At 29.4% G+C, this 8,399-nt stretch overlaps 1 protein-coding gene and 3 long non-coding RNA genes across 16 annotated transcripts in view; 1 reads left to right on the plus strand and 3 right to left on the minus strand.

The window, feature by feature from the left end:
- Nucleotides 1-8,399, plus strand: part of LOC136087399 (cullin-1-like) — an 87,826-nt gene that overhangs the window by 9,526 nt on the left and 69,901 nt on the right. The gene's annotated exons all lie outside the window — the stretch shown is intronic.
- Nucleotides 5,511-6,249, minus strand: LOC136087402 (uncharacterized). The gene is made up of 3 exons (XR_010641771.1): nt 6,192-6,249; nt 5,902-5,955; nt 5,511-5,590 (listed from the first exon to the last, which is right to left on the minus strand). It is a non-coding gene; the product is annotated as an uncharacterized LOC136087402 (long non-coding RNA).
- On the minus strand, nt 6,803-7,160 carry LOC136087401 (uncharacterized). The gene is made up of 3 exons (XR_010641770.1): nt 7,112-7,160; nt 6,931-6,972; nt 6,803-6,861 (listed from the first exon to the last, which is right to left on the minus strand). It is a non-coding gene; the product is annotated as an uncharacterized LOC136087401 (long non-coding RNA).
- The window catches only part of LOC136087400 (uncharacterized), a 1,163-nt gene continuing 331 nt past the window's right edge, over nt 7,568-8,399 (minus strand). Inside the window, exons 2-3 of the long non-coding RNA XR_010641769.1 lie at nt 8,330-8,399; nt 7,568-7,623 (exon numbers count right to left, since the gene is read on the minus strand). The exon at nt 8,330-8,399 is cut by the window's right edge and continues 14 nt beyond it. This is a non-coding gene — a long non-coding RNA (uncharacterized LOC136087400). The remainder of the gene's footprint in view (nt 7,624-8,329) is intronic.

Genomic DNA, 8,399 nt, shown 5'->3' on the forward strand with positions numbered 1-8,399 from the left:
TAAATAACTTTGTTTTTATGCTGTTTAAATCAAAACATAAATTAAAGCTATATAATTATTATTATAAGATTAAACAAATATTTAAAATGTAACATGTTCAGTTGTTTATCTTTTTTATACTTTGATCTAATAAAAGAGACTAATAATAAATTGTCTTCATCCGAATACTTTGGTTGTTATCATTATAATTTACTACGCTTGATTTATGCATATGCTTGATTTTGTCATAAATTTGTTTTGGTGTTCGATGTTTTAAAACTTCATTTGAGTAAGTAACTTCACGTATCAATGCTTGAGAAATAACTGACTTTTGGTCTGTAAACATAAATAAACTTTGTATTTCTTGAACTTCTTCTGGTGTCCAGTTTTTTTTAGTGCAAGATAATATATCTTTATTGTTTGGTTGATATTCTTTATCACTATCATTTTCGTCATTTGAATCAATAGAGGAACATAGAGATCTTAGATTTTGGATTGGTTTTAAACTCGAAGTTGGAATGTTTTGTGATAGATTGCCAGAGTGATACTATATTCTCGTTTCTACCAAAAATTATTTTACTAACTTTTTCAGACGCTTCAGAAGCTTCCTTGTTTTTCTGATTAAGATAGTACCATCTTTCACCAGTCTCTTTTTTATGCTTCATAAGAGTCGCTAACTCTGACTCTATTTCTGGGTGATTATCATAAAAAAAAGTCAGAAGTGATTTTTGCACTAAATTAGCACTACTTCTTTCATCACGAGAATCATCACGCAAGCATTTAGTAAAAAATGAATTTAGCTGCGTTGAAACACTACCTGACTCGAAGTCACAACCAGATCATGTTGCAACGTTCTTGTGGCGACACGACTTGCATCATCCTCATTATTTGCTTCATTTCATTATACGCAGCAACACTATCTTTTTTGCCACCAGATAAACTCTTTAAATATAAATAAAATGCATAGAGATAATCTTGAAATGAGGGTTCAACCAGTACACCATCTTTGTCCGGAATACGAGAAAAAGAGTAGTTAGAACATAGGCTCTCTTCTATATTTACAATTGGAGGATTAACTTTACTTAAATCCATTGATTGAGTTTTAGAAGGGTATAAAGGAAATTTTAATTTTAAATTGATACTTTCACTATATAGAACTTTTTTATCAAGCATGTCTCTGTACTTAGACGATTGTTTTTGAGATAATGAGGAGATCTATATAAATGATTGTGTATTCTTTTAGTAATGACATTACAAATAGGACATCTGTATTTTTTGATTGTTCTAGAAGATTGACTTGAAACTTTAGCCCTTTCTTTTCTCAAATCAAATTTTCCTCTTAACTTTTTGGCCTCTTCCTTTGAAAGTCCATGCTTAGATGAATGTCTTGGTAAATCAATTATGCTATCATTACATCCAGTAAGTGGGCATTTTACTGGCAACCTATGTGAACTTGAGCTTTTATATTTATTTGAGGTGCTTTTCTTGATTTTTTCTTTTTAGCTTTCCACTCTTTAAATATCTTTAAAAAATAGCTTTAAGAGTATTCAAATCTAAGAAAGATTGATAAAATCCCAATTAAAAAATGGTAATCTTTAATTCTATAAAACTACTAACTATGAGATATTAAATATTAGCTCAGAATTAATTTTGTCATTGTTATTGTTATTATTATTATTGTTGTTATCATTGTTAGTATTATTATTATTAATATTATTTTTATCATTATATATTTCTATAACTTTTAATTTATAAAAAATAATTTAACCTTTTCTGCCTCAGAAAATTTGCCAACTCTCATAAAACCTTTTTTTTTTTTAAACATCTTCGCTTCCAACAAGGCTGCAAGCAGCCACTAATTAAAGTTGAAAGTTACTGAAAGAGAAAAGATGAAGATTGTAGAGCAAGATAACAATTGACGGATGACTTAAAAGATTGCAAATTATATGAATCAGGAAAGCAAGATGAAGGAAGCAAATTCCAAAGAACTGATATTCAAGGAAAAAAACAAGACGAATACAAGGCGTTTTTGGAGCACTTAGGAACAGTCACAGAAAAGGATGACACTTAATTGAATGACGAGTAACACGAGAATGAGTTTTAGTAGATGGCACAAGAGACGCTAGCTCTTTAGAGCAGTGCCTATTAGAGTATTTGTAGAAAAGAGAAAGAGAAGCAACATTACGACGATGTGATAATGGTTGAAGGTTGGCTGCAAGAGCAGGTCCAACTATGTTTACAATGCGTTTTTGCACCTTGTCTAAAAGAGAAAGGGCATCATTAGAAGATCCGCCCCAGATATGGTAACAGTATTCCATAAAAGGCCGGATTTGAGATTTATAGAGATAGAGAATAGAATCCGAAGTAAGAAAGTGACGAGCTCGATAAAGAGATGCAACCTTAGCAGATGCTAATTTTGCAACTGATTTGATATATGGTTTCCAAGAAAGATTGGAAGTAAGAGTTAGTCCTAGAAGATGAAGAGTAGATGACTCATCGAGTACATCACCGTTCATAAATATAGGAAGATCTAAATTATTGCGATAACGATTGGCTGAAAAAAATTGAGTTTTATCTAAATTAAAGTTCACCAGCCACTGTGAGCCCCATGCTGTAGCAGAAGTGAGATCCTTTTCAAGCTCAAATGCCCCCTTCAAGCAATCAGAGGGTGTTGGTTTCTTATCACGACAAGAATAAATGGTAGTATCATCAGCAAACAATGCCACCTTAGATGTGAGAATATCTGGAAGATCATTAATGTAAGTTAAAAAGAGTATAGGGCCAAGGATAGAACCTTGAGGAACCCCTGAAATTACAGAATAATAAGAAGAGTGTTGTCCATCAAGAATAACTTTTATGCTACGATTGGAAAGGAAGGATTCAATGATCTTAAAGATGTTGCCGGATACACCATAAGAAGAAAGCTTATGGAGAAGACCAGCATGCCAAACTTTATCAAAAGCTTTTAAAATGTCAAGAGCGATGGCCTTAACCTCTCCACCTTCATCTAATGCATGATAAAACCTGTCAGTTATAAATGTTAGCGAATCAGCTGTAGAACGAGAAGATCGAAATTCATATTGATGGTCAGAAAGTAAGTTATTAGATTCAAGATGAGAAATTAAGTGTTTGTTAATTAAAGATTCAAAAACCTTGCTTATGATAGGAAGAAGACTTATGGGACGATAGTTAGATGAATGAGATCGCTCTCCAGAATTTTTGAAGATAGGGATAACAGATGCCACTTTCCAGCAGGCTGGAAAACAAGACTCTGATAAGCACTTGTTGAATAGTTTTGAGAGTATAGACGACAGCTCCGGAAAACACTTCTGCAAGACAATAACAGGTATGTTGTCCGGGCCACAAGCTGTAGAAGAGTCTAGGCAGGAAATCACTTTAGATACAGATGCTGGAGTGATATGAATGTCAAGCAATGGATCAACCTGTTTGTTGGCAATATCAGGTAGAACGCAACTAGTGGAATCAAGGGATGATATTGATGAAAAGTTTTTAGCAAACAATTCGACTTTGTCTTTAGGTGAGGTGACAAACCATACAAGAGAGGTGGAATTATAGATTTGCCCTTATTATTGATATTATTAAAGATTCTCCAGAAGTCACAAGAGCCTAATTTTTGAGATGAGATATGAGATTTCATGACCTGAGAATAGCAGGTTTTGGCGTTCGACAAAACCTTTTTACAATTGTTTCTAGCAGTAATAAACAGACGTCTGTTTTCTGGAGAATTGTTTTGCTGATAAATATGGAAGTAACGGTTTTGATTGGCAATCGCAGCAGCACAGTGTGAGTAAAACCATGGAGGAGAGTGAGGCTTGACCTGGAATCGTCGAGAGGGAATAAAAGATTCTATGCCAGCCTGAACCCACGAAGTTATGTAAGAAGCACATTTGTCGACAGGAAGACAAAAGATTTCTACCCAAGGGCCATCACGAAGAAAATTACGGAAAGAATCCCAGTCAACTTTACTGTAGTTGTAAGAGGTTCGATAATAGGGAGATTCAGGTGATGAGGAAGAATGAGATATAAGTTTTAGAGAGATCAAACTGTGATCAGAAGCACCTAAGGGTGAATGTGGAGAAACTGAGCACTGACTAGGATAAGAAACAAGACATAAGTCGAGTAGAGAAGGTAGATGATTCGGGTTGTCAGGAAAGCGAGTTGGAAAGTTGACTACTTGAGTTAGGGATTGAGAAAGGCAAAAGTTGTGGGCTTTAATGCCTGCAGAGTCACTGACACTAGAGCCAAGCCATTCAGAGTGGTGAGCATTAAAGTCACCGACAACAACTATATTAGCTGATGGATAAAGAGAGAGGGCTTGGTCAATATAATCAGAAATAACGTCAAAAATAGTGCAGTCTTGAGGTGAAGGAGAGCAATATAGAACAAAGAGAAAGGCAATAGAGTGAAGTGGTGCTAAACGAAAGCACATGAAGAATAGTCTGTGGATTCAAACCTAGTTTCACGACAAATGAGTGAATTCTTACAAATGTAAATGCCCAGGCCAAGCATGTGACTATTGGAGTCTTTACGAATTAGAGGAAGATAACCATCAACACTAAGATCACAAGATGAGACAGCCGAACTCAAATTAGTCTCACAAAGAGCAAGTAGGTGTGGTGAACTTTACAAGAGATAAGACTCAACGGAAGAAAAGTTACTTCGAAGACCACGAATATTAGTGAATGATAGGTTTAGATAACTTAGTGATGATGATGGTTTTTTGTGTTTTATACTTTTTGGTACTTTATTCATTTTTAAATTAGATTGAAGAACTTGACTCAAAGCATAGATAGTACTCAGAACACCGTTTAATAGCCCAAGCAATTGCCTCATTACTACTAATAAACCCTAAGCCGTAACAAAGGGCTCCAAATGTCTCTAAAGGTCAACTGTCAACATACTTCCCATTTTGGTCTCCTCGTTTTCACCCATCATATTTCGACTATAAAACAATTATCTAACAGGTAAAACAAAGATAAAACATTAGCAACAAAAAAACAAGAGAAAAAACAAAAGTTAGTAAAGTATTAAACAACCAACTTAAAACTCATATGGCAAGTTAAGGTTCTCAAATTATTGTGGAAGACAGCAGGTAAGAGTAATTTAACTTTAATAGATATATAGTAAATTTATAATAGATGTAAGTAACTTATTATAAGTAATTTATTATACTCTCCTATAAATTTAAAAATTTCATTAAGAAGTGTAAAGTTTGTGAAACTTAATTGTTCTTTTTACAATCTTTTTAACAGTAACAAAAGTAAAAGCAAAAGTTATAATCTGAGTTTAAACAAGACATAAACCTTTCAATAGCATTGTTGCAAATTTCATTCTCTTTTATCTTAATAAAATTAAATTAAAAAATTCATATAGTAATTTTTGTTCATAAAATTTATTGAAACATAAAAAAAAAATTACAAATTTCCTTCCAAACATTATATAAACTTTGGTCATATCACTAATATATTCCTAAAATTGAAAAAAATATATTTTAATTAAAAGTAAATAATACCAACGTTTAGAGTAAAGAAATAATTATTACATTTATTTGTAACTCTTCACTTTGATCACCAACATCATCATTAATTACCTTTATAAAAATTGAATAAAAACTTCATATAGATAACATAACAGGATAATAAAAAGGATAATTTAAGATATATTTTATTAATGTGTAATATTGGTAATTGGTAGTAGTAATATTTTTATAAATTTATCATTACTGTTTTCTTTCTCAATATTGCCAAAGAGGTAATTTTGAGAGAAAAGAAAAAATGCTTAATTTATTTGGATCATAACTTATCTAAACTGATTAATCAACTTTTGTAGAAACATTGACTTAATAAAAATGTAAAAAGTAAAATCAAAAACACAAAAAAAAGTTTCAGTGCAACAACTTACTTTTTCAACTTGTTCAACGTGAAATTCAATGTCTTCATTTAAATCTGAACAAACCTGTTGAGCAAATTACCAACAAGTTTTAAATTATACAATTCTCAGATTCATATTCTGGAAAATATTTAACATAACAATTTTTCCTTATTAGGAAAAATTTATTAAATAATACTTTAAATAAATAATAAATATGTATATTTAATTGCTCTGTTCTTTAAGATCATTGAGCACTCTATTTGTAGAATTCACTAACATTATTTATATATGTATATGTATATAAACAAAATGATTATTACATTTATTTGTAACTCTTCACTTAGATCAGCAACATCCTCAAAAACATTCCTAAAAAAACTGAATAAAAACTTCATATACATAACATAACAGGATAATAAAAAAGACAATTTAAGATAAGATTTTGTGAATAAATAATCTTGGTAATTGGTAGTACTACTATTCTTATATATTATCTATATTGTTATCTCTCTCAATATTGACTAAGATATAATTTTGAGAAAAAGAAAAAATGCCTAATTTACTTAAAAACAAAAAATAAGAAACTTTAAAAGGTTTAATTTATTTTCTTTTATATTCTTTTAATAACTTACTAAAAATTTTATCAATGTTGTAATTATTTCATTAGTTTCAAACATTTCTATTACTAATTTACAGAGAGCTCACAAAAAAGTGTAGTTTAGTGCAAAATTTAAACACAAAATACAATTTAATGGGAAATTTACTATTCATTCCAACATACTCAGCTTTAATTTCTATATTGTCTTTAAGTCATGTGGGTTTTTTAGATCATAATTTATCCGAACTGATTAATCAACTTTTGGAGAAAAATTGACTTAGTAAAAATGTAAAAAGTAAAATCAATCAAAAAACAAAAATTACAGTGCAATAACTAACTTTATCAACTTGTTCAACATGAAATTCAATGTCTTCATTTAAATCTGAACAAACCTGTTAAATTATACAATTCTCAAATTCATATTCTGGAAAATATTTAATAAGTAAGCACAAACAACTAACCTTTGATAACAACGTGAAGATTAAATCTTTAATAATGATTTCCTATAAAACATTATTGATAACTTTACAAAACTAAACTTGGTTTTTGTATATAAGTTTACCTTTCACAGTTGAAATTTGAACAATTATTATGATAAATAGTTTTTAATAAATTTTATTGAAATAGCAAAAATTTGTAAACCTCACACATAACTGAATCAGTTAAAGTTTTTGGTTGAGTCTCAAACTACAATAAAACAAAACAAAAAAATAAAAAAAAAACAAGTAACACTTGTTACCAAAATGCTGTTAGTTATCAGTGCAATACAGTTTTAACACTCTGAAAAACGTTTTTGAAAAAGTTTATGTAGAATGAATTTACAGAAGAAAAAAAAGTTACTAAAAAAATATCAAATGCATTTATTTCATCCTTTTTAAGATAACTGTTTTCTTTCCACCTTTGAAGCTGTTCATTCTCCTCAAACCGTATAAGGTTTAAAAAAAGACTCTATACATAGTTAACAACAGTTCCTACGAAAATATATAACTTAAAAATCATTACAATATAAAAAGAACTAAATAATTTACACTTGCAAGTAATTGGTCGAAAAGTATAATAATTACAAATTTAAAAACTTTAAAATTAAGATGTACTTGATATCTGTGATTCTTTTAGTTTTTCCAACACCATATGTAAGAGTGACTTATCAGTATCTAAACAGTTTGATAAAACTAGAATTAAGAAAAAAAAATTATTTGGGTCAAAATATAAAATTTTATATTAGTTTGAAAACATTTGATAAATTTTATGATTTTAAATTTATAAGATAAAAACTAAAAGGTGAATTTACTAGATGACTCATCACTTTTACTATCTAAATTTTCTGTCTCATCTAAGAATTCTCGATTTCTATAAAACCAACAATAATCTATCTATATTTATATCAACCCTCGGAATTAGGGTCGGCGTTTGACAATTCCGAACTGAAAATGTGTTTAAGGGCAGCAAAAAATTGCAGACCTCGTTTTTCCTTAATCCGATAAAAAATTGCCGATCTCATTTTTTCTAATTCCAAGGGTTGGTATATATATATATATATATATATGTATATATATATATATATATATATGTATATATATATATATATATATATATATATATATATATATATATATATATATATATATATATATATATATATATATATATATATATATATATATATATATATATATATATGACATTATTAAAACCTCAGCCTAAAAATAAATGAAAAAAAATATAATACTATCTAACTCATACAAGTACAGAAACAGAAAAGAATGCAATTACGATTATATTGTCAATGATGTCATTCATTTAATGTAAAAAAAATACAATATACAATAGAGTTACAAAGTTCTACAATTAAAAACATACTTTTATTCTTGATATTTGCTCAACCTTAGCAAAAAGGTAAACGATTGCCTCCGGGACAAGAACTTTAAAA

The sequence above is a fragment of the Hydra vulgaris genome, chromosome 11 (assembly GCF_038396675.1).
Source record: "Hydra vulgaris chromosome 11, alternate assembly HydraT2T_AEP".
Classification (NCBI taxonomy): Eukaryota; Metazoa; Cnidaria; class Hydrozoa; order Anthoathecata; family Hydridae; genus Hydra; species Hydra vulgaris.